The sequence below is a fragment of the Ornithodoros turicata genome, chromosome 2, assembly GCF_037126465.1.
Source record: "Ornithodoros turicata isolate Travis chromosome 2, ASM3712646v1, whole genome shotgun sequence".
Lineage (NCBI taxonomy): Eukaryota > Metazoa > Arthropoda > Arachnida > Ixodida > Argasidae > Ornithodoros > Ornithodoros turicata.
Window position 1 is genome coordinate 16897461 of NC_088202.1, and position 26711 is coordinate 16924171.

Genomic DNA, 26711 nt, shown 5'->3' on the forward strand with positions numbered 1-26711 from the left:
GTTGTATGAGCAAGAGGAGGAGTTTCAATAAATCAAGCACGCACGCATCATCGACGGAGTACTCGCACGCGCAATGTTCGTGGTGAAAACCGTGTCACGTACTGATGAAGTTTTGCTGCGATCTTTGTGTCTTCCTTTTATTGTTGACGAGGAGGGATAATGTAAGAACGCGAGCTCGCTCCGTTAAACTGGTGTGCATTCGGAAGAAAGTCTAATTCAACAATAATCTGAGAAATGCACCCATCGTATCAGCGAAGAATGCTTTATTGGTATAAAACCATCATTTTTCCACACCTTATATGAAAGGCAGGATGTGAAGCTTATTAACTATATCCGTGAAGTTCAAATGCACATGAGCTAAATCATTTTAACCCTTTATCCATGCTTGGCTTCCGTGCTGAGTTAAGCCCTGGAGTAATTTACTGGTGACCCTGGTCCCCTTCGAATCTTATGTACAATTCAGAAGTGCAAAATAGATACACTACAGAAATAAATAAGACACCAAACAAAGCGCTTATGCATGTGCAAAGTTTCTGTTATGACACGTCGCTTGCGGTACACTTCGCTGTTTCGTTTGTTGGGAAAGTAGATCTCTAGGAGGCACCTCGAGTATTGCAGTGTCGATTGCCTCGTTGCATGAATTCACAATGCAACTGCTTCGAAGGAGATGGAGGTCACTGTAAGGAAGGTATGCCCAACGGACTTTTCAGTGCAGGTTTTACCCCGTAGCACCTCGTGCGTTTTAAAGAAGTTTCTCCTGCGTGGAATTCAGCGTGATTGCAAGTCTGAAAGTACGACGTTTTCTACCTTCATCATTTACTAAAATGTCTAGCTGCATATTTCGCAGTTTCATGGGTGGTATATTTACACTAAATAATACATATTTCAAAATGATTTTTCGAAGGAATTTGGGGAGCGCGCTTCTGTTGGCGCACTTTCATGGGTTTTACAAAGTATATATGAAATTATACGACCAGCAGTTTTCAACACATCAAAAGATAGTAGGATGACGTTCAAAAACGCATTCTCAAAAATCGTTTCCCATGTAGCAATTGTTGTCTTTGGAAATAGATCAAGAAAGGCAGGAACACCTGGAACGTAAAACAAAACGAACGGTTCCCTTCAAAATAATGACTGCCATCAAATTTGACTCTGGATCGTTGCCAATGATGCAGACGTCACATTCTGAGATAGACTGAGTGTCAGAAGGACCTACACTGACCCCTGATGTTGTAACGTTGCTCCAGGAAAAACTCTAACACAAGGGATGTGATGTGATGTGATAAGAGATGGGAGATGAAAATGAAGCGAAGTATATTGTACTTGGTGGTATCGCGATCTCAATCAATATCTTGTGCCAAAGCGAATAGATTATACGATTGACTTTGTCACTGTTTATGCAGAAAGATGCGAGAAGACATCCTCTCCCCTTTTCTTACCTTTTATCCCCCTTTCCTTCCATCCTTTTCTTTTCTCCCTGCTTTCTTTCCTCCGATGGTAACGTTAATATTGTCCCGAGCGATGTGACTGGAACAAGAAGGCTGGCGAAAAGTTACAAATGATTTTTTATGATGAAGTACATGTTGTTGAAATATGTGAATTACACGTTCTTATGGTTGTACACCATACGACAGGAGGAGGGGACGAGTAAAGAGTACCGACAGCAAGGGGCACACCTTCTACTTCACCGCAATCACGTCATCTTCGGGAACCTGAATACAAAATTGGAGTATACGCCCTGCTCCATGATTCGTTGTGACCTGGTTGCTTTTCTTATCACTTTGTATTCATGTATAGTATCACATGTAACGCCCCAGTTTCAAAACATCACGAGGCAGAACAACGTAATCCTGAATGGCGTTTGGGTTGGAGTATTGGCTCTTACATGTGAGGAACCCGCTATTCCAAATCACCTACAGCAGAAAGTGAATAACGTGCAGCTTTGAGCTTTCTGTGTGGCGTCGTTGGTTCTAAGATTTTCTGTCAACATCATCAGCACACCTTTAGGGTGGTAACGGCTTGTCACAAATGTTCGTCCACAAATGTGTGAAGTTTAATCGCTTTGGCAGAGTGCTACTTTTCAAGCCTGGACGTGGATGCTAACTTTACCCACATGAGTGTCAAATTTATACCCTTCAGTGTGTGTACCCTTCTACTGTACACATGAATTGTCCGAGGGCGGATAGTGTTTGAGCTGTGAACATTACGACTTCCTCCTAATATGCTAATAGTGTATATATTATTGCTGTTGTCTTACTATCTTTGTTTTTTACGTTTTTAGCTTGCTACATCCGTACGAAATTCATAATTTCTTTACATATTTCGATTTATATAGCGGTGGTAACTTCTCAGTGAAATTTTGGTTTACAGGTGATTACGGGTCCTAAAACGAGAAATCAAGAAGTCGTCTTTATCGACCGATCACCAAGGGAAAGACGCAAACAAAAATTAACTGTACATACAAACATGAAAATTTCGCGCGCAAGGCCGGAGGCGCAAAGCACGGGCGTTCGACTGAATGGTTGTGCAGATTACCACCATATAATCACAAATGTGGGAGGAATTTGACGGAGAAAACATACTGTCAAATGGGCTGCCACACGGCAAATTCTAATGTCCTTTTCATCACACAAGAAACTTTGCAAGCGAGGGTTCGGAGATTGCTTCATTGTAACGGAAAATCTGCCGCCATAAGTGACAACTTTCGGATTAAAATATATCGTGTTGCTGACTGTGTTTTCTACTTAAATTGCCCTCAAATACGATTATACCGTTTCTTCGAGACATTATCGTTGTGTCTTGTAATAAACTTCTGTACCTTGGGTGGTAAATGGGCTCAGTTACCACCCTGCATATTTTTCAGAAACATGGCCCGGCAATCGAGGAGGTACACAGTCCCGTTATACCTTCCGCACGGGACGCTGCAGCCGGGGTTGTAAGAGAGCTGGTTACCACCTACTCAAACCTTTTTTTGTTTTAAAGAATGCAGGCTCACATCGATGTAAGAACAGCTCTTTATATTTATCCGACGTGACCCCTTTAATGCTAATGAACACCTGAATAGTAGAAGCAGCACATCGACTATTTCGCCGCGTACATCGGACACACCATTAGGATTGTTTGTAGGGATCCGAAGCGGTCGATGCGGGTGAACGTGATGAATCGTTTCCACAGCCGACAGGGCAGGTGGAAAGATCCCGCATTTATCTCGCGTCATCCGCAAGGTGGCGCTTGTTAAGCGTGCAGTGATGTAACGGTGCTGATGAATGACGAAGGGCGCCGCCATCGCTTTCACACTACGTTGCCGACGGAAACCAGGGATACCCGCTAAATTTGGAAGAGGCCTCGTAAATCTAGTGTTGCTGTCTTCTCCAGAGAGCGGAACGGAAGGAACGTGGAGAGGAAAGGGGGCTGGGGGGTGCAGTTTGAGCGCCGGGAATGTCATTATGGTGATTTACGTCTTCTTAATAACCCCGGTGTTGCTGATGGATTAAGATGGTGTAGCGCACGAGATGTCAACACTGTTTGACGCTTTGAATACCTTGCACTGTAACCAGAGACAGTGCCGCCGATCTTTGAGTGTTTTTGCGTGGTAGCACGGGACGAAAGGAGCGTTAGTGGTATCGGGAAAGGGATTTTTATTCCACTAAGCCATAACGAAGAGAAATTCGGGTCTGGGCACAGCAAAGTAGCCCAAACGATTAGCGTAGGTTTTCTCTTGTGACACCAACATAGCCTCCAAGGATTCTTCCAGCATCACATTCGAGTAAGAAATTGTAACTGCTCATAACTGTATTAATTGACCGCAAGTAGCATTGGTCGCAATAACGAACATGGAGGGCCAAAAGGAAACACAGCTGCAACTCGGTCACCCGTCGATATGGCTTGCGTTAAGTACAGGGTGCCTTTTGACGTAAAAACGCCTTAAAGGTACTACATATAAAGCAGTCGAGGTCGAACCTATGCAATCAGCATGACGTGAGAGTGCTAGATTCAAAGGTTCAGCACAACAAATAATATGCACAGGAGTTTACTCTAAGTATTCTTAATTTGTAAATAAAAACGCAGTCAAGAATGTCGGGGCGACGCCTGGTGGGACGAAGCCCTCAATTTGTCGAGCAACCCTGTAAACAAGGAGACCGATAAACAGATGGCTTTCCTGCTGGGATTTCAAAATACTACCTTACGAGAAAACGTAATTTGTGTGAAAGAAACTAAACAAAAGCCGAATCTTGCACTCAGTAGCTAAACCTCTATACCTGGGCCTTGTTTCAGCACCGTGGCGCTGCTATCGTACGTCGCTCTGCTTGGCCCAGAGTCGTGCGCATGAGACATTTTCGCCGCCGTACTTGGCGGAGTTGGCGTTTCGTCGGTCTGCTTCGCCACAGTGTTGCCAGTAGATTTAAATTTGCATTTTTCGGGAGCTATAACGGCTATGTGAGAAAATTTTGCGGCATTTTATTCCTGAGGAGGTACACAATTCAGGGCTCACAAAACATGAAGTTGCACCTCGACTGCTTTATACTACCTTTAAGTCCGATTTGGTAGCCAGGTCAAAATTTAGAATGCAACTAAATTATGGCGAATGTCATGACGCGATAACTCTGTGAATAATAAACTGATAGCAACCAACCGGCTCAATCCAGATAGCTTACACGTGTAAAATTTTAGCTAACAAGGTCATTGCGGCGGCTGACGCAATCTCTGGGTGTGGCTTGCGCGTGCGAGAGAGACGCAAATATTGGGGTACGCGTACCTTGCGGACAGTCAATCTCGGGAACGCGTGAACATAGGACGCCGACCGAGGTGTCGTTGGTAAGAGCTTGAGAGGTTCTACCTCGTCCTTAAGCGATATCGGCTTCAACGACAATAACTACTATTTTATAAATTTGCAAATTTGAAAAATCAAAGGTCTGCCAGAATGTCGGCATATATGAAACTAAAATATGATCAGAATCGAAGGAAACTGCAGTCAGAAGAAAGGGCAGCTCGAAAGGCACGCAAAAAGCCTGCAAAGTCCAGCATCGAGCGAACGAGAGAGCTACGGGAGCGCGCAAGAAAATCGGCGGCGGAGGCAAATTCGACTGCTGGCGCGCACAGCGAGCCCTTACCAGGGGGCAACTTCGACTTGTTCGAGTGTGAAAGTGACCTACGGACACGATGGAGTGCGTCCGGAGGGGGGGGGGGTCTCAGCACCGTGGAGAAGCTAGAGCCCGCCAGAGAACTCCAGCCGCAACGGCGATGGGAGGTGGCTTCCCGGTGTCGCTCGAGGCCAGCGTTTGGAGCGAAGGAATCGGAGATCGTGTCGTTGTCACGTAAAACACTACCGCTCGGACACGACTGAGATTGAGCCTGCCCCAATTTTTTTTCTTCGTTACATATTTTTTTTCTTATAAAAAGGCTACGAGAGCAGCATAGATACCGTTTGTGCAGGTGGATTACACGGTCACGCTGACGTTCTCTGGTAGAGAATACGTAACTCATAGATGGCTTATTACCTAAAATCTTTAATTAGGGTAACAGTGAGACAGGAGAATGGGAGATAATCCTTGTTGAAAGCTATTCTACAGCTTTTAAAGATCCCGAAACGAGCAAATACGTTGCATTATTCATTGCCTAATTTCCCTATGCAAATGAGCCGAGACCACAGAGGCAGAAGGACAATATGTGAAACTCCCCATGGAAGCAAGCCGGCGGCGCGCGACCAGATAGAGTTCATTTCGAAGAGGGAGAAAAAAAGCATTGACTAACGGTAGTGAACCGGGCAAGTTGGTACGAGAAAAGACGATGAAATAGCACAGCAGCAAACACTAGCACAGTGTTTGTCTTCTTCCCCGTCCGTCCCCGTGCTGCAGTGCTAGTTCATCGTGTTTGTGAAAAAGGCGGTGTTCGCCTCGCGACAGATGGCGCGGAGCTGGTGCTCTGACCGTTTTTGCGCTTCCGCATACAAACGTGTGGGAAGAGCGCACACATTTCGAGCTTTAGGGCAGCTTCCGCCCTGCCTAACAGATGGAAATCTAGTAAGAAACATGTATAATGTTTGTATTTACGACACATATCCAGGCTTGAGCTGCATAGCGCGTTCTGTTTTCCGCAGTCAACGAGAAACAAGACCGCTATGCCGGTTCTCATGAGCAGACGACGCGACACGACGACGAGCGGGCATACCGAGCAGGGAAACGGAGGGCGGCAACACGGAATGGACGGAGCAGCGAATTGCCGCAAAGCCGCAGCATCACGTGACAAAATTTTCGCGCTCTGTCCTGCAGACGGCGCAGAACTCCGGTCCTCCTCTCTCGATATTGTCTGTTCGCGGGAGAGAGGTGAAGTTTCGCCCCCCGTCTTTCCTACTCCTTGGCCGCAACCGAAATCGCGCGTCTCAGGAGTGCAGAGAGGAGAATGCTCTAGGAGGGTCACGTGCTTTCGAGCGATAGAGGTGGTGGTGGTGAGATGCAGGTGCTGACCAAAATCAACCGCCTTGCGTCGCAGATCAGCCGCCGACGGTGTAGGCCATGTTCTCCATGAGCTCCGGCTTATGCTAAATGAGTTTTGGCTCATTTGCGTAGGATAACTCTGCAGTGTATATTTCAACGTACGTACGCGTTTCAGGATTTAACAAAAATAGAATGTCTTTCAGCGAGGGTTGTCTTCCATTCTGGTATCTCACTTATGTCCGAGAGTCGTTGTACTTAAAAAGTTAATTATTGAGTTTTAGATAACTATTCATCTAGTAGTTACATACTCTCTTCGTGAGAACAACGGCTACATCATGTCCACCAAGAAATGTAGACCAAGGAAATATCCCGAAGAGTCACGCACACCGCGAGAATTGCGACGAGTGCTCCGTTTTAGTGAGAACACGAAAAACGTGCTCTCTCCCGTGACGACATCCGTGACAACACATCTGGAGTCATGATCTGGGACCGAGACATTACAGAATCTACGTATGGGAATCTGGTTATTCCTGCAATAAAGGTTGCCCTTTCTGCTTTCCTGATTCTCTAATGCCGTGATCGAGCAGCTTCAGCGTACATTTTGGAGAATGCACCAGCAATCACACCGAAATATGGATTGCAATCGATCTTTACACATCCTGTGCTGCATGCAGGGTTTCCTCAGTTTATCGCAAGCACATTCCGACAAACACCGAACGACGACGCGGGAACCCCGCACCCGCTGGCAGAGCTTGGCTCAGTTCGGAAAGCAAAACGCCTGGAAAAGTTTGCGGGGTCCCACCGATGTCCCTTGGGGTTCCTGACTTCCATCCGTCCTTGTCGCCCAGGCGAAAGAGAACGGACGAGGTGGCTTACCAACGACAACAGGTTGATTGCGCCCGTCTGCACTGTCGCCCGTCCGAGCCCAGAATGGGTAGACTAGAAAGGTCTATGAGCCCACCATACCTAACCGGGTTGAGACACTTCGTCTAAAGTTATACCGTATCAACGTAAAATGCGATCATTTGCATCGATGATAATCTGCATTGAAAGTTTTAGAGCAAAGGGGTAACAGGATCGTAGTAAACAGGCACCGCGAATACCGAACCTCATGGGGCTCTGATGTCACGGCAGGAGTCTCGGCCAGTGAGGAAGCGAGAGAGAGAGATCACGTGCTTACGACTACCAACAGGAATGGCCGGAGCTCTGATGTCAGAGCTTGACGAGTGCGTATATGTGCAAGGGTTTATATCTCGCCAAGTACGACACGTATAATAATAATTTTTTTCCCCTGAATATTCTGGGGTACAATACAATGCGCGGCGTGAAGAACAATATCTATCAAAGAAAGCCCACCGAAAAGCCAGTAAAGTATTTAAGCAAGAAGATTAGCCACGTGACATTCTGACGCCACTCGCTCAAACGTCGCCTACCTGCGCACTGCTGACGGTGGCCCAGTAAGGCAGAAACAGCTGTCCAGTGCTGGTACGGCGACGTTGAGCACTTATAAACACATATTCCACGTGCAGCCAAAGAGGCTCGGCTAATTTTGTTCCTTAAATACATTTCTACATTTCATATCGGCTACATTTTACGTGCTACATTTCATATCGGATTTGACTTCCCCTCTTTCACCGAGATTCTCCTAAAATATCTATCAAAGCTTCGCAATCTTTTTAAGAGTCTTGTGGAAGAAACGTCGTTCTAGAATCGTGGTAGCAACCCTAAGCGTGGTGTAATTGCCGGTCCAAAGTTGAGTTGGGCCAACCTATACATATTTTCAAACCAGCCAAGCAGCCCTCCCACCATACCCGCACATTTCCTCCCGATGGTCTTCCCGCAATGACGACGTGACAATCCTCAAGATACGCAGAAAAAAAAAAAGACCTTTGCTTCTCTCAGACGCCGAAAACAAGCTTCTTCTCAAATATATCGTTCAGTTAACTATGATGGAATATTCATGTAGCTTATTATCTTTCTCCCAGCAACATCGCCTAATTTGATCGCGGAATCCTCTGTCGGCCGCGCGTTTGCGGCAGACTCTGACGCAGCGATGCAAACTGAAATCGCATCGCCAGACAAAACGAAATGAAAGGTCATTCTACCGCACATGGTAGTAGCAATCGTAACGAGATATCTCGAACACAAAGGACACGGAGAACAGAAAGGCAAGCGAGAGTCGTTTCCTCCTCCCGATAACACGGCTCGCTCAGCTAGGCGGCACGACACGGTATTAACGAGATGCACTACGACATTAATCTAGCAGAGCGCATTTTTCTGTTCGTCTCCTCGACTAATGAGGTCGCGAAATGAACTGCTCAAAATTAATGAGCTGGCGGAAACCTCCTACAAATTACAATTGAGTCGCGTTCGTTCACTGCGTATTTTTCATTACAGAGATCGGATGTTCATTCGGTCCATCCATTGAAACCTTCCTTCCTGAACTGACACCGAAACGAAAAAAAAAAAAAAAAAACGATGTCCCGAAACTAATTTGAATGCAGGCGAGTAAAGATTGGACGCCATCTGCAGTTGGATTCTCCGGCTTCTTTTCGCCGGCGATAACTCCTTTGCGCTACCGATACACGGAGTGTCTTCCTACTCCGTAACAGGGGCAGGATCGAAATGTCGCACGAACTTCCTTGATCCGGAATTCAGATGATGACTTCTCTAATGACAGGTTTTCTGTCACGTTGTTATGGTAGCTCTTTCGTGGTACATGGAAGTAAACTGCATTGATAAGCGTGGGCATGCAAGTAGGTATGGACCAGCTCCAGTGGTATTGTGATTAGTATGATCGCTTTCCACGTCGAGACTGAGACGTGACGCGGGTCCAAATCGCGGCATCGGCTGTGCTGTCTGAGGTTTTCCGTGGGCTTTCCGGCAGACTTTCCAGACGAATTGTTCCCCTGAAGCCTGCCCAAGACGCATACTAACCCCCACTGTCCCCACTCCTTCCGGCTCTCCTCTGTCCACGCTGTACGCTGCTCATAGCCACAGTTGCTTCGCGGCGCGAACACGGAATTAAAAAGTAGGTACGGCACAAAATAGTCTTGATGTATTCACTACAGATGATCAAACTTAAACGACAAAAGAAAACATTTGTTGATATGCACAGCGCTGACTCAACCAACTCGTGTCTTAACGGTTGAAAGTTGTTTTAAAAGTACTTTGCAGTCGCTATTCGGTCAACACAATCACATGTTGATCCTGGCCAGGAGGATATCTTGGTGGTGAGACGCAGGAGGTGTGTCTTGGAAATACTATGCCAGAGCCCTGACGGTAACGTAACACTGTATCATATTACCCCTCTTCAGTGGCGTCACTAGGGTACGCGTCACCCGGTGCGGGAGCTCTTTGTGTCACCTCTCGCTTTCTCCCAGTAATGGGTCCCTTTCCATAACAGGCAATACATAACAATATTGTACCACATACAGAAAAAAAAATAATAACGTGCTCGCAGAAGGGCTCCTCATGTTGTTTTTGGCCTCATCACGCCGCATAGAAAGAGAGACAGCCACGGTACTGGCGCACCGCTTAATCCGGTGCGGAAGACACCCCTCTAGTGGGGCCACTGCCCCTCTTCTTGTTCAGAATATATTTTCGAAAGTTACGCAACCGTACAAGAATATACGTCTACCATAATTCCAAACAATAACAATAACTCTTTGTGAACGGAGGGAAGTCACTTCAGACTCAATGCTGTCACGGCCTCCTACGGAATCCTGCAACAGGAATGGGATACACCGCCGTTGCGAAGTGAAATATGTCGGATGGAGCAGCGGTGGAGAGACTCAAATTCACCTAGGTACCATTAGTTGTGTCTTTATAAATGCACGGCAATCTACTTGTGGATAACAGGAAGGGTACATAACACGCGTTACTCAACTTCCTAGGCTGACGGGGCTACACCGGTTGCGCGACAACGCACAGCGGACAATACCAACGACTAAAGAGGGAAATCCTTCTCTGTGGCGCCTTCCTGCTAGACATTTAAAGAAGAAGACCCGGCATACGAGGTGGGGGGGGGATATGTTTAATGATAACAAAGAGGAGGAACGAGGGAAAGGTCAGCCATACCGGGTGTCGGCTTGCTATTCAAAAAAAAAAAAAATCAGAGAGTGAGTACCCAGGCGGGCACAGTCCGGTTCACAGGGCGACATACGAGGGGACAACGTTCTTGCCACCATGGACTCGTCAAGGACGTAGAGATCCGTTGGAACTTTCTCACAGTTCGGACATCAGGGCTGCTAGTCACGCGCCCTAACGGCCTAGGCGGTCTTTCGGCGGAATGATCTCCCATGCAGCCTTTCACCCAAGCCTGTCAACTTACTATTGCGATTATGAAGGGGATTCCAAAAATTACAAAATGACGGGCACAAGAGTGGTTTGAACTGTGCTCAAGCTAATTTCGCTGTTGTTTCACCCACCCTCGGTGGTTAGTTCCACATCTTTGTTTTTCACGTAGTCTGTATGTACGGTGAAGGTGACGTTATGAGCCTGAGGCTGCTCGCGTGGTGATTGTGGGCAACGTCACCACTGTAGCTGGATGAGATGAGTCATGATGATGGCTTGATGTGATGAGGATTGATGTTTGGTTTAAAGCATGATCGACAGACAGGGTCTGATATCACGTAAGAGAATGCCACTTTCAGCTTATTCGAACTATGGTTCCTAAAAATGTATACTTATTTTCCTTCCGTGCGAGACCAATTGTGATTAAAAGAAGATGTCCTCGAAAGCGTTACCGCAAGTATAGCTTCTTCCAGTTGCCTCTGTTGTACGTTTGAACACTCCAGTCAGCAGAGTGTGTTGTGTGCTACCTATTGCTGCGCATAAAGCACAGCCGCGACAGGTCACTCCTGTTATGTATGTACCGTCGCCGTCGGTTGCCAGGGCCAAGGAGACAACGAGGAGAACGAAGAAAGGGCAGGAGGGTGGTGTGCCACGTGATGTCGCCACTGAACTCATCGTTGCAGTTTCCTTGAAAGCGAAGTACGCTGTTTTTGTAAGGATTAAACTGGCTTGGTCACCAATTGGCGCTTGGTCATTGGGTCCTGGAACACAGGCGCGTCACTGCACAACACCCCCCGATCAAAGTAAAAAACACTCGGTGAACAGATAAGAAATCAAAGTTTAGTGCGAAAATAAACGCGATATATGATAGTGCATATAAATAAAATAGTATACCAGTGGCATGACATGTAAAAGTGCCCGCTCGTTGGTGGTAGCAAAGGTCGTGCTGAAGACTGGAAGGTGCTGGAAGGTGGTGGCTTCGAGTCCTACCACCTGCTCTGCTGTCTGAGGTCTTACCTCGGTTTTCCGGCAGACTTTCCAGGCGAATGTTGACCCTTGAAGTTGGTCCAGAACACATACTAACCCCTTGTCCCCCAGTCCTTTCTGCTGTCGTCGCTTCATTTGTCGAGGTCTGTACGCAGCTCATACGCCGCGTCGTGTACGCCTCACTTCCTTCGGTGCACAAACACGAAATCTAAACAATATCTATCCATGTATTTGCGTCCGTTTGTCGCTTGTGTGTGCTTTGATCGGAAACAATTGTTAAAATTGCTTCAGCAATTACAATGCAGTTCGGTGCGCCTGTGCACAGTACCTAATAGAAAAGTTACTTCCCCGTTCCTGCACTATTCCAACAAAACCACACATAGCAGCCGGTTTCATCGGGACACCTAGACCAGTCTCCCTGCTATATAAGCGTACTCGCCTTCCGCGGCAGTGCAGTTAGAGGAGATACGGATCACTGCCAGCGGTGCATCCAGCCTTGTTTAGAAAGAAAATGAGCCAGCTCTGATGCATTGCTAGGCAGCCAAGTGGATGAGCTGCACTCGTGTACAGCTCCCTTCCGCCCATGTTGTTTCTTTCGCGTAGCTCCGGACAGCTTAGACTGCATGAGGACGTACGCGTTACGACGTTATAACCGAATGACATTTTTCATATGATAGGTACTTTTAGGTATTTCATCGATCAAAAGGCGCTTCAGGAATGGATGTAATAACTTGGAATATATGTTATGGTAAGGAATGGATGTCGTCAAGCAGCACATATGCAACTCCTTGTATTCCAATATACCGCCTCCAGTATTATGTACCACCATGATGCATGTAAATGTGAATTGAATTGGTAATGATGATACGTGGCTTTACGTCGCGAGATGATTATGAGCGACGCCACAGTGGTCGGCCCGTTGATTACTTTTTTCCCGCCTGGGGCCTCTATAACGTGCGCCGAAATATGAGAACACGCACAGCGTATTATGGTGGAAGACAGCGTGCCTAAGCAACTTGTACCCTGTCACAAAGTTGCTGGCGTCCTCGGCCGACATCGAACCCGCAACCTTGGGATCAATGAGCTGAACTGATTCACTCAGCGAAACCAATGCAATCGGTGGTTATATATTGTCGGGGTGCCACAGGGTGGAGTTGCACCTTCGAAGCGCACCTTTGTAGTTCGGTCCGCAGCTTTATGGGGCTGCGTGACTACACATGACAGTGCACCACCACGTGATCGCCAGACTGTGACTGTGGCAAACGGAAGCTGTGTAACCAGCACAGTAAGAATGCAAAAAAAAAAAAAAAAAGGTTTATAAAACACGAAAGGGTCTGAATAGAAATTTGATAGCGTTTCGAACTACCGGATTCGAAAATGTGTTAAGAATGTGTTAAAATATGTTCAGTATCTAACAATTCCAACCTTAATCCGATGAAGGGTATGCAAAGTTTCTATAATCAGATGGCTTATACAGATATATACATTTTCGTTTCTCCCAACACTTTTAGATCTATTAGGTAACGCTGTGTAAAAACAAATCGTTTGTTGTTTGGCTTTCATCGGTGTACTTCCGTGTTTCGTTGCACTGCCTGTTTGTAGCACCATTTAGAAGGCCATGTGCTGTTTCTGGGTAACTTAAAAAGGAAATGAAATTAAAATGGAAAGATACGCATTTAAACGCGTTTCGCGCAATGCTCGCAGATACAGACAATTTTTCCTTGTTTTCTCTTCTATCTCGAATAGGAACTTTTTTAATTGCCTGTTAGCGCCGCGAAGCAACTGTGGCTATGGAATACGAACTTCTGCGCCTGTAGAGACAGTGATGTGAGTTGCCGAAGCGACCTTTATGTAGGTAACGCTGGTGAAACCAAATATATCAGCATGAAGCCACTTACATGTTCTCAGCCGTGCTAGCTCCCAGTAATACACCAACAAAGCGCACAAGACATAAAATTTACCTCTGTCTATGGTAGGGCCTTAGGTGAATCGTGTGGCTTCGAAGCATCTTACAAGGATAATTGCATGCACCTAAATTGAAATAGGTGGGCTCGCGTTGCGGCTTATAATGCGTTCACAAACCTTTCCTCTTGAAATAAATAATCCTTTACGGCATAACCTGATATTTTGACTGTGTTTCTAACTGACTCAGCCCTAATGTTGATATTCCTTAATTAACGGCGCTCCAGTTTCGTGTGTTAGTTGGCTTAAGACAGCCTCTCCAGAGAGCTACAAAATGCATCGTTTAGCTTACTGAAGTGCGCTATCCAATTGAAATCAAACCTAGCGGAGGCCGCCCGTCGCCCGTACTGTTACTTTGCAATATGAAACAGACATGGACCCGTAGGGCCTGCGCTTCGTTCTTTCAAGTCCTTGTATTGCCACGGCTGAATTTAATAACTGAATTTATGCTACCGCGTAGACCGTCCTTGTTGTGCCGACGGAGGCAAGAAAGAGCAAGAATGGACTTGGACAGGAAGGACAAGGATGTGGCTCATGCACAGCGGACGAGAACGTTCTGGACATTCTCTTTTGGGCACTGGAAGAGGACTGTTGTACCTATATCAAGTACAGACATAATGGTTAGGCGCAGTACCGGCCATTCCGTGGGGGAGGCATGGATACAGCTCTTCACGACCTATATTGAAGCCTGCGGTGGAATGGTCGTACATTTCGAGCTCCTGGTTGCTTGCAATATGACGCCAGCGATTGTTGAATGAGTGGTGTGCTAAAGGGTGAACCAGTTGCGAGTCTTGAAGACACTGAATACGCACAGTGAACTGAAATTCTGAATCAGTCATTTTCAGGTCCCTTGAAGCTAGAACGCTGCAATCAGAAGAATATATGGGACTAGCGGGAGGGTCGTGAAGTTGATCGGGAACTAAAGGAGGACAGCAACAGTTTCCGCTGAAATCAGTTGCCGAACTTTGACCACGGTTGGCAGAAACTTACACACTCTTATGTGCTAAAGCCATGAAGCTCCTCCTTCCCCTTGTCACAACAAACTTTTGCGAACTTGGCTTACCTAGGTAGTGTTGATAAGAACAAAGTACAGGTCGCAGCTCAACACTGAGCCGCAACTGAGAGTTGCTGTGACCAAACTCCGCCCTCGTTTTCACACACCGTGCCTAACAAACAAGCTCACTCCAGTCATTACGAACAGTCATTCCTGCTGGCATGCTTTTTTTTTTTTCTTGCCGAATTTGCGATGGTCTCTAACCCGGATGATTTAGTCTGACTTCAGTGTATATTCTGCGCATTACGGATCACGCATTGAAATTGAAAACCTTGTGGCATCGCAAACGGATAATTAATAATTAATATTTTGGATGGGTCGCAGTGTAGCAGAGATTGAGAAGCACTGCCTTATGTCATACGACTTTGTTCAATAAACGACATATAGGAGGTTTCTCGGCTGTACTGTAGCAGTCCAAGTGACACCTAACATTTCAAGTCTGGCAAGCGTGAAGCGTTTATCGCACGGACAGCCAGCTCGGACTCCTTCACTTGCAAAGGACAAAGTTTCAGGTGCATGCACGGTTTGTGGGCACAAGATATCAGGATATCAGGAAATTGGTTTTCGTGAGCTATGTGAAATATTCGTGAATATGCACAGGGTGGCGGTGTGCAAGATCACCCTGCCGATCCGTGAGAGGGCAAAAAGTATTTGCTCCTTAGGCATCTAAGCAAACTCAGGCGAACTCAGTTAGTGCAGAAGCGTTTCATGTTGCTCTACGTAACGGAGTGATATGTTAACTCTTTCCTCTAGCGCTCGCTTGATGGTAAATGTGCTCCAAATTTACAACAATTTGATGAGACAAATTAGTGGACTCATAGGGACCATATCGCAATACACCAAACACGAAATCATCAAATGTGGCTCACGAGCTCACGTGTAGCCAGAAAAACGTTTTCGCTCCTGTTTGTTCCCTCTCTTTCCGTTTTTCTCTTCTGTGTCCGAAATCGTAGCCTGAAGACGAACATGAAGGTCATTACACAGTGCGACGATAGCGTAGGGAGATGAATCCGATGTTCGCCAAAGACGGAGGCTTAGATATTGCTTCTATGTTCCTCACATTGATTGTCGAGGAGAACGGACGCGGTTTCAGCCGATGGAAAAGAACACCGATGCTTCAATTTGTCCGGAGAACAATACTGGGCAGTGAAGGAGACATCTGTTTGGGGTCCCCACATTGAATTGCAAAGCGCCTCCGATCTGTGGCAGGACTGCGCTCCAGTAGAAATAGGGGATTCTTGTAATGTGGATAGTGAAGGGTTAGGAGACCGAAACACGATGGATGGAAGTTTCCCCATTGCGTCCAATTCTGGAGCTTCTAATCCTGCTTGTCTTGCTGATGCGACAGGGCACGATAAGACAGCGTTTCGCTGCTTGTGGTTGGTTGCACTGGTACTTTGTCATTTCATGTTAATGCATGAACATGCAGTCGCAAGAAAATCTAGCCTGGGAGGCTAAGTTCGTTCAGTGTAGAGATAACCTGTAGACACCGGGCAGGTTGGTACATATCTCTAAGTAAAGCGACGCATAACACACTCAAACAACACAGACGCTGTCGCAACTTTCAACCACTGTTTACTTCATTAAATACGCCAACAGGATGAGACTAACAGCACACCCAGCCTGGTTGCCGCCTAGTCTTAGTTGCATAGTTGATGCGTCGAGAAAAATAATCGGAATGCGTCTGTTGCACAGCCGGTAGCACCGTGCGCAACGCTGTCGAATAGGCGCGTTCGATTTACTTATCTCGACACATCAAGTTGTCGTCAAGTCAAGTCGACTGTCAGTGACCATAGCCTCCCAGGGCGACATTGCGTGCGACAAAACAGACCCTGGTGCCCTATTCCGATCTCTGTCGGTAGTGCGAACGTCTCGTTCGGGAGCGAGCGCACGTGGTATGTGACGCAACGAAATGCTAGCGATGATAATTTGGTATTCCCTGCGCTCCAAACGCGTCGCCCGTAAACGACGGTGTCGCTCGCAGGGATGATAGCCTCGACCGTTATGGTGGGCCATACTGTCGTTAAGTGAAGCGAGAGCTGTCAAGATGGCTGCAAATTACTTCGCGGGGCTCCTATCACACCACCATGGTTGGCGCCGGTGTTTTGATCGGGCGACAACGCGTTTGTATCAAATGAGTGAAACTCCATGCTAATCCTCACTATCATCCATGTCCGCATTATCAGCACAATACACAAAGGTCTGCCTAAGGCTTACATTTCTCGTCTTGTCAACCGTTTTGACAGCTCCTTCGCCGGGAATTTAATATCGCGACTAATTCTGCCCACTCCTTTTGCGTGTCTAATAGACGATTTCAGAAATTGCATGGATGGCCTATCAGAGAGCGCCGTGTTGCGAAAGTCCCGCCGCACCTTGGGATTTAGCTTTCATGAGTCAGAGAGAAGAAGAAGAGCGCAAACGGTTTCGGTTTTCTTTCTTCTTCACCTCCCGCAACTTCGAGCAACAGGCAGCGAGCACGAATGTAAACCATTTCCCACGACCACTGATCTCTATGTATAAAGGCTGGATCGCGCATGGGAGAGGGGCTCGTGGGGGAGAGGCGTGCCTTCGGGCCGCCATGTTGGTGGGCCCTAAAGTGCTGTGTGTGCCCATAGAAAACAATGGGAGGCAACAGAGATTGTGAGTATTTATTGCGCTGCAAGCATTTGTCGTTGTTTGTCATCACACAATTTTGTAAGGTACCAGTATACTGATGTATCCTAACAGTGTTTCACAGGTGTCCTGCCGTTCGATTCTTAATTACGTTATGTTTTGCATTCCGAAACTAGACCGTCACTGCAGTGCAGCGCTGGGGATTGTACTACAGCACGTTTTCCAGCCAATATTTCAATAAGAAACGACTTGAGGTTAACAACAACCATGTATATAATATCCCGTACTGCGTTCTGGACAAAAATTGTTCCATAAAGAACGGTCCGGGAAGAGATATACTCGCATGGCAGAAAGAGATCGTTCTGTAGAATCACGGCCGTTGTTTTAGCCGTGTATGCGTTTAGTATGATTTATATCAAGCATCGCCTTAGCACGAGTCTCTTAGTAAACGACAGCGGTGCTTTGCCTCGCAAATATGGACACACCGAAGCAGCCCAAATAATTACTTCACGCAATTAGATCACACTCTTTAGGACAGTTAATCAGGTATAGTGATGTAAGCTTAATCAATTAAGTTACTTAGAAAGTGGTAACACCTCCTTGAGACACAGGACTTATCTCTTTTTGAAGTACAGCCCTTCTATGTTTGTTTGCTTCTTCCTTTATTTGTTCTGATTATTTGCAGGCGCGGTTGTGCCAAACTGAATGTCCTTCTCCAGCGCTCATATGCTTTTGTTGGATACAACTGCAGCGTGAGAAAAGTTTGTCATGCTTGTTATGTGGAGCATGTTCGAAAAAATGCAGCTCCACATATGGTCTTCAAATTGCAACAGGACTATTTGGAGCTTGAAACAGTTGTGATTTTGTCATTTTGGCCCTCGTGTACCCAGTCTGTGAAACGCAAACAAAAAAGTCTAACATGATATGCTTTTGTAATGAAGATCACTGATGATGAGTAAAGAGAATATACGAGTTCAAGTTTATTCAATATTTTATATCATTCATTATATTATTCAACATTTTATGTCAAGTTTATACAACATCAAGTTTATTGAAGTTCAAGATTTATTTCTTGCACTTATGCGTTTCAGGATACAATGAACGTGCAGGGAGGTCGCAAAAGGCTACATTTATTGTTTTGTGACCTTGCTACAATGGCAATATATATTTTAGGAATGACAATGATCAGGTACGCTCTCTAAATTTGTAGCACTCAATTTTAGGTTGGAATGAGCAATGAATAGCAACTTCCATCCTGATATTTTCTCATATATGCTAAATTTTAAATTTAATGTGATCGAATATGTGATAATATAACAATAATATATAAGAATATAATATGTGATAAATGAATGTGATCAACAGTAGATGTAAACAACATGAGTAGCCAGAGAAGCAGGAGGAGCACGTAAAAAATGCAGCTGCACATCTGAAACTCCAATCATTATCATCGTCATCTAAAAGGGAGTGTGGTAGCACTGCCGTGAAACCAGGCACAATTTCTGAAGATCTTCTATGACACTTTCCGCAGTTTGCACACTTTTCTGCAGCGTCAGACTCTCTCATAGGAGTTACTTTTCAGTAACGGTGACTCCCATCTTACATTTTAATGTGCGAGGGCTCTCTTGCACTACACATGTACGGTTTCCAAACTGCAACATGACGATTTGGAGCTTGAAACTCGAGCCCTGGTGTACCCTGTCTATGAAATGATACCAACTGAATCATGTCTGAAACGTGATATTTAATGGAAGATGGCTTTCTTGGTTGTGCGTTCTGCTTGACAAAGATGTAACACGATATGCTTTTGTAAAGAAGATAAGTGATGTTATGCTCTATGAATGAAGAGAATATACATTTTTCAAGTTCAACATTTATTCTGGCATATACGCATTTCAAGATACAATGAATGTGCAGGGAAGTGACAAAACAATACATTTATTGTTTTGTGACCTCCCTGCAATGACAATATATATCTCAGGAATGACAATGTACACGTACACTATGCAAATTTGTTGCACCCAATTTTCATACATGCTGAATTTTAAATTTTTGTTTTGCTGCCTATGTGTTCAGTGTATTACAAATTGCTTAATGCAAACAACACTTTGTTAATTTCAAGCTTTTTGCTCCCATCTAAGATATTCCTATCCTGGAGGAACTGCCACTTCGACACCATAAAATATTCAGTAGGTTTCACTCTGGCAGGCCCTGCCACTGCAAATTTCCTGAATTGAAACCCTTCAAACTGTGTCATAATCTTAAATACGTCAATATTTCTGCAAGTAGTTGACATGCTCGATGACACTCCTCCTGCAGCTAAGGCAACTAAAAAAAAGAGTTCCAAGAGGCCGAAGGTAAACCTACAGCTGCACGAGTGTGATCAACAGTAGTGCATTCTCAATAAATAATTTTCTTATAGCGTACATATGCATGCCTATTAACTGGAACAATTATCACAGTTCCCTGACAAGTTTTAATTTCTGAGAGTGTACTGTAGAGGCTGCTTAGATCAACAACAGTTCATACAAGGTATTATATACTGTGAATGCCTTTAAAAATCCCATGTGACACATATGCCTTTACTTTATGGAGGTGCTGTGGTAGTCAAACTTTGTGGGCATTACGCAGGTTCTGCACCCATTTCTTGAGTATGTTGAGGCAGCTGTGAAGTAACCTGCATTGATGATGATTATTCCAATTTTTATGGTGCATCGACAACAAAAGAAATAATACATCAGAACATTGGTTTGGGTGCAACCAGTTAAAAATGAATATGTTGTTTAATAAATGCATTGGACAAATGTTAAAAACATCAGTTTAAAACATGGTTTAGAATCCCTGTATCTTCTAAAAATTAAAAAGATTAAAAACTATTCTAAGTACAATCTCTAATTATTTTATTGCTGGGTGAAGGAGCCTAAAGTCTAAGGTGTGTTTCTGATGTGAACATGTAAGAAAATATGCAGAACTGAGAGAGGCTAACCACAGTGCGTGCACTGAGGTTGTTCCTTCCTGTAAAGTAGAAACCAGTGGATGAGGAACGTGATACTTACCTGTACACCCAGCCGTATCACACTGCACAGATAATTCACTGGGTAGCCCTCATGACAAAACCTGTATTGAGAGACCACTTTTGCCTTAAAAACTGCTACAAGTAGCACGACACGCTACAAATTATTACTATCGTAACAAGCTGACGATACAGCTCAGACACAAAGGCGTTATTCAAGTCGCGCCACACCACCGTTACGTAGGATTCTTTGTCACAAATCAAACCAAGGCACAAAACAATACCAATACATGAAAAAAGGTGACAATCGTGGTCTCATTATGACGTAATACCGAACTTGTGCGTGAAGGTAATTCAAAGAAATGAATGTGGCACTTGGCCACTTGCTTCCGCAGAGAACACCGTGTACCATGCTAGCAATGCATGCAAAAAAGCGCTCGAGTGCTCGCACATATATTGATGACAACACTACCTGTGTAGTGTAACGTGTTCTTTCAAGCATATTATGCACTCAAACTGTATTTGCCGCCGGGTATAATGCAAGTGTGCTCGATTGAACGTCGGAAGAGCGATCAAGCAACCTGCATCCAGTGCTCGTTTTGGGCAAAAAAACACTTCATAATGGTCAACTAAATATACAGAATGGACGCCTATTTATTCCTCGATAAAGAGTGACTCACCTGTATAAATTTAGGCCCTGTAACCTTGCCAGTACGGTTGGTACGACCGTAATTGCAAGAAGTTGCCATGATCGCTGCGGCGACTGTTGTGGGTACAGTAAGATGGCGGCCGGTTTCTTCACGCTCGCGCTCCCTATCCGCCATCCAGCCTTTTACAATCGAGATCAGTGCCCACGACGCATTGTGCGATGCGCGTGACTTGGGCGACGGAGGGCCCCCGTGCGGAGCGCAAGGGCAATATCCGAAATCGCCTATTGCGTGTTGGCCGCCAGCAAAATGCCATTGAATAAATTGCGGTGCTCAGTCATGAACTGCAACACCATTTTATATTATTCGTGCGCTGAGCGAGACGCGCGAGACTTCTTGCTCGTCAACGCGTCGTCGTCGTCGTATGCTTCCAAAACAAGGGGCATTGCACGCGATTCTCCTCCTGCTGCGCTATTGGCTGAGAGCGCTGCGTCTCGTTCCCGGACGTCTTAACCTCTACCGACAGTCAAGAAACCAAGCGTGCTATCGTTAAAAGCGACATTGGAATACCAAAACTGGCAGGTGTCGCTCCAGGTGTTCGTAATCGCCGTCTAGCGATACTCCTCCTCGACCGCGGCTCGGAATAGGGCCCCTGCACTGTAGAAGCTCCCCATACCACATAGGACCACGATCCTAGCCGTTCATAATTCAGACTTCTTTCAGAACATATTTCATACATATTTCAGACTTCTTTTTGGAATACTTTGCACGTATGACATTGTCCCGAAAAGGCGTACGCCGTGCTTTCTCCTCAAGTTAGTAATGATAGCGTTATCTTTCTATTCGGAGGTTATCCTAAAAGCTCCAGGACAGATTTTCTCTGCAGGAGGTAAGGAAGATTTGATTGGCTCCGAAATCGAAGAGGATGATCAGTGGCAAAATCCAAGTAACAAGAAAATTAGCGCACTCTCCTTGCCCGCCTTCGGTCGCGCGGCGGCGCTTATCATAGTCGGCTCATCTGTCGCGGTATGATAGGGCAAAGAGTCTTCTCCCCGTCCGGAAAGATAAAAATGTGCTAGCGACGTGCTCGAACGACTGAGAGCATTTCAATTCAGGAAGGGTCCTTCCCCGGCGTGTGTGCCCACTGCGAGGTGCCTCCTACCATTATTTCAGATGAGACTTGTTGTATTGGTCGTACCGGTTCCGGCGAGGAGTGGAACATGCTTGAAAAATAAAATGAATGAGAAAGAGCGACACTGGATGAGACACTTGAGCAAAAAAAAAGAAAAAGAAAAAAAAGAAACAGTTTTATTACGGTGACCCCTGAGTTCATTTAAACTATGCCCTTCAGTATTCCCTCTGTTGGCGATAATGAAACACCTGGTGACGATAATCCCAGGGGAAGAGCTGTCCTTCCCTGGTTGCGCAATCCACGATCTCGAAATTCACGTTCTCAAAACAAGGAACATCAAGTACAGCGGTGGATTGCTTTGTAAGATGATATTCCGTGTTTAAAAACACGACACCACTATTTAACCAGTCTAATCCACGGGTTTTCGATGTCTGTCCAAATCGTTTTAGCGAACGAAAACCACATTTTAGCAGCCGTTATGCTTAGCAGAGCGGACCCACGCCGGAACATCAAGTTGGTTAGTTTTAGTATTAGGTTTCAGTCCAAGTTCGGTGTTTGCATTTGTATGTCCAGGTTAGTCGAAGTTCTCCTTTGGCAGTTCCCACGCACGACTGTGCATTTTATAGTCGGGTAAGATTTATTTACAGTAGTTTATTTTGCAACGGGGATTTCGATCACTTTATTTCGAGGTATACACCCAATCCCAATAGCTATGCTAATTCCCATGAATTTCTGTTCCGTCAGAATGACTGTTTCGGACCATAAAATATGAGAAGTCGGGGACAGTATGCACGCGACCCAAGCAGCAGTAGCAAAATATGTGCAACGCAGAGATGAAGGCTTAGGGGGGATGCGTCCACTAGTCTTAGTCCCGGCCACTTCCCTTCCTGAGTTCATCAACTTCTTTCTCGTCACGTGTGGTTGGTGTCCTGTGTTGGAAAATAGACACATTCACGTATTTCTATACTCCAGCTCAGCTTCAACCTTCATCTGGAACAACAAATACGTATTCATTTCATGTGTGCTTGCTTCCCCGGCAATACTTGCGTTGGCATTACTTGGGTACACTGTGAATGAACCCAGGTGTCACCTTATTAAAACATTAATTTTCTTGCTCAAGTGTCTCATACCCTGTCGCTCTATGTCATTCATTTTATTTTTCAAGCATGTTCGACTCCCTTCCGGTACCGGTACGAAATATGATAGGAGGTACCTCGCAGTGGATACATGCTGGAGATGGACCCTTCCTGAATTGAAATGCTTTCAGTCGTTCGAGCACGTTGCTGGCACATTTTTATCTTTCCGGACGGGGAGAAGGCTCTGATCTATCATTCCGCGATAGATGAGTAGGCCATGATAAGTGCGGATGCGCTACCGATGGCGGGCCAGGACAGCGCGCTCATTTTCTTGTTATTTTGGTTTCGTCACTCATCACCCTCTCCAGTTTCGAAGCCAATCAAATACCTCCTGAAGAGAAAATCTGACCCGGGTTTTTAAAGTGGAACTCGATCTGCAACCAACTCACGACAAAGTTTGTGGTATATCTGTAACCTTTCGGATATTGAGAACATCTGTACGAAATATCTCCCTCAAAAACTGCGTAGATTTTACTGAAATGAATTTATTACAAAGCGTGCACACCGCCTCTGTGAACCAAGAGGTTCCTGAAAGCAACACTGGGCCCCACGTCACCGTGCAGCTTTTCCAGCACTGTTTATTTCGTCCTACCGGTGTTCTGGAAGAAAAACACCCACATCTTCAACCATATTCGTTTCTACCCCGTTAAAATCGACTCCATAATGGTCGGGTCAATATGTTGCATAAATGGTTGGGGCAACATATCTCGCCACACAACGGAAGCGGTGACTGCTTCGTGCGCCCTTTTGTTTTAGTCGAATCGCAAGGAGAATACGGGGCCACCAGCATACGACCACGTATAGGGCGACGTAGGGCTATCCCGCTCTGCACAAATCCCCGTAGCAGGGATATCTGGTTTCTTCCCTCCGAATTTCTATCTCGGTTGGATATTGTCATCAAAAACGACCAAACTACTCGCACAAAATCAACACGAAGGCTGTATTAGGTATTGAAGGGGTTGTTTGTGTTCGGTACGACGTTCACCTACGAGGGGTGTTCAAGTCAAACCGGGACTTTCTGTCTCCTGAGTGTACAAATGGCTCGCGCTACTTCTTTTTCGTCATTTTCACACGCGACAGGCCTCCGTGTTCACCACGTGGTGGTCCAAGGTTTGTGCAAAACAAAACACACGTGCTGGACAAGATGGCTTACAACGAGGTGAGCGTGCACATCGAACAGCGAATTGTCATGAAGTTTCTCGTGAATGGAGGCGTAAAGTCATCTGGAATTCACAGAAGACTTCAGGCTCAGTATGGCCACGATACACTTAGCCTCAGCAAAGTGTTTGAGTGGTGCAAACGGTTCCGAGACGGCCGTACATCAGTGCAGGACGATCCCGGCCGGGACGGCTCAGAGCCCAGTGTCAGAGTTCCTGAGAACATTCAACTTGTGGAGCGCCTGATCCTCAAGAACCGACGGATAACATGTGTAGAACTGGCTCGAAAGACGGACCTTTCTGTGGGAACGTTGAACACTATCATTCATGAACACCTCCAGTTTTGGAAACCCGGTCCTCATCACCAAAGGAGACCTCCTCCTACAGGACAATGCACGCCCGCATACCGCACATCTCACGACAGGCACCTTATAGGAACTTGGCTGGGAGTAGCTGCCACATCCCCCTTGCAGTCCAGACCGCGCCCCCAGCCCATTTCCATTTCTTCGGTCCACTGAAGGCGTTCCGTGGGGGCTGCCACTTCAGCTGCGACGACGAGGTCAAGCATGCGGTCCGACCATGGCTGCTACGCGCCGGTAAGGATTTCTACACTGCTGGCATCCAAGCCCTCATGAAACGCTGGGACAAGTGCATTAGTTCAGCTGAAGATTACGTTTAAAAATAAAACTAATTTCTCGCCTCTAAGTTCCTTTTACTTTTGCGAAAGATGAAAAGTCCCGGTTTGACTTGAACGCCCCTCGTATATTATTTGGATTATTTTTTTTAGTTGTTGCGAAGTCGCGCGTCAAGCGCGTTACGTGAAGTTCTGTTCTTTGAGTGCAGCACCATCTATTGCTAATTTGAGCCGCGCGTCGGGGAAATATCTTTTCCAATATTTTCATTATCAACTTCTGAACTTCCAGTTCCATCTAGGAAAGTCACGTGGGAGGCGTCACTATACTTGCCTCTAATCGTAAATAAGCAGTAGGACAACCGCAATTTCGTTCAAAATCACTTAAGGGCTTCTGCTCCCTTTGTAGTGGGCGCTATGACTCCAAATTTCCATTCAGTTATGAAGTTACGACCAAAATTGTACCACCCTTCTTTTTGTCTCTGGACCACCCGGCGACCATTGCAGATGTGCGCGCCCCACTGCAGGGTGGTTTCCGCAAATATGGTTCCGATAAATATATAGTTTCGAAGATCATTGTCGAAACTATAAAGCGACGTCCTGATCGTTACTGGCAGCTGATGGAGAAGATATACGGAAAATGAAATGAAGAAGTCATTGAAAAGGTTAACCAGCTGCTAGACTCTAACCCACATCTTCTGAATTCCCCCTTTCATTGTTCTTAGGCACTTGAGGTTTGTGTGTTGTCCTTTGTTCTGTGTTCCAGCCTCAGATTATCAATTCTCATCCAGATATACGGATTGTTCATTGCAATGGAGTATTTCACGTTGATGTTGTCGATCGCAACTAAATAAGTTCTTTTTTTTTTAAGTGCGGCAGTATGCATGAAACTACGTGCTTTTGCAAGACCATGGACAGCGTATTTTGGAAAGGCACGAACAGACAGAGCGCTCGCACGTTTTGCCGACCGATCGCCTGCCGGGAATTCTGCTTATTCAGTATCTCATTGGTCGCCACGGACGACGGCATTTTTCGTGGGTGTTTTGATAGCGTTTCCGTGACAAACAGTAGTGCTAAGCAAAATAATTTTGGGTGCATAATGCTTATTGAAACTCTATCCTTCATCTGAGAACAAGCTGTTTTGGACTTCGGAAATTGCAAATATAACGCTCTTCGACTACTTTTCAACTCTCTGTCAAGTCCATTGTTAGTGGAAACGGGAGAATAGCAACCACACTCCATTTTAGTGATGATGATTGAGGGAAGCACTACATCTTCCTTTGAAAGATAGGAAAGTTTGTTGAACTCTTGACAGTGTGACCCTTTTACCATTTAATACCAGTTCAACACAGCTACTGTTGAACACCAGGAGAATTGTATTCGCTTTTGCTAGGCATAAAAGGAACATAGCAAAGGCGGCGTATGCATTCTTCTATTTCTTGAGCGTTTCTTTTTTTTTTTATCTTTATTTCTGAATCCGGAATGTTCCCGGCGAACGAATGTAATATGCTGCTGTAGCGCCGTCGTTCAGGAATTAAGCAATTACCGACGGTTGTCATCGAGAGCTCTTCCAACGTTCATCCGCAAAGAAATAATGAGGCAGCAGCCCTCATTAAATCCCTGTTACTGCTGCCGCAGCTCTAAGTTAA

The 26711-nt window shown here is 45.7% G+C and overlaps 1 protein-coding gene and 1 long non-coding RNA gene across 2 annotated transcripts in view; one reads left to right on the forward strand and one right to left on the reverse strand.

The window, feature by feature from the left end:
* LOC135383160 (uncharacterized) overlaps window positions 1-26711 on the forward strand; it is a 359001-nt gene that overhangs the window by 252105 nt on the left and 80185 nt on the right. The gene's annotated exons all lie outside the window — the stretch shown is intronic.
* LOC135383159 (uncharacterized) lies at window positions 19175-21180 on the reverse strand. Its single transcript, XR_010419704.1, has 3 exons — window positions 21040-21180; window positions 20403-20463; window positions 19175-20023 (listed from the first exon to the last, which is right to left on the reverse strand). It is a non-coding gene; the product is annotated as an uncharacterized LOC135383159 (long non-coding RNA).